The following is a 620-nucleotide window of genomic DNA, read 5'->3' as shown; positions in this document are numbered from 1 at the left end:
TTTCCGCTCGGGTTGCTGAAAGTAATCGGCGGCAGTAACAAGCTCATAACAGAGAGTATGAGGACCCATATCGTTTGCGAGAATTATATCTGACCTGCGTGCTCCGTTGCTCCCGCGATGAGCCAGTCGCTCCAAGGCCGATGTCTCTCTCCCTTTCGCTGCTTGGTGTAGACGATTTCCCATTGTCGCCGATCTATCCTATGGTTACGCTCACGAGGAGAGAAATGTTACATAACGCGCGCGGCAATAGAATCGAAAACGCAATGCGCGCGGATACGCTCGCCTCCCTAAATCGGGGAGGACGCAGGATCCGAAACCGCGCTTCTTTGGCCGGGCGTTGCGACCCTTGTGACGGACGATCAAAAAATGTCCCGTCACAATACATAATCGTGAAAATTGTATTGATATCATTGATAACAAAATAATGATATATATGAACATTTTTTATATAATAAGCACAAAGTAAAAATAAAATGATAAATCTGCTTATTTTCTGTGTAATTTAGAAAAAAACTGAGTTTAATTTTAACAGTGACTAATCGTAAATAAATAATTGTTATCAATAAATGGCGCCAAGTAATGATTCCATAAAAGATCGGAAGAGCACACGTCTGAACTCC

The sequence above is a fragment of the Wasmannia auropunctata genome, unplaced genomic scaffold (assembly GCF_000956235.1).
Source record: "Wasmannia auropunctata unplaced genomic scaffold, wasmannia.A_1.0 LD336103.1, whole genome shotgun sequence".
Taxonomy (NCBI): domain Eukaryota; kingdom Metazoa; phylum Arthropoda; class Insecta; order Hymenoptera; family Formicidae; genus Wasmannia; species Wasmannia auropunctata.
The sequence above is the reverse complement of the archived record's forward strand: the minus strand, read 5'-3'. Positions refer to the sequence as shown.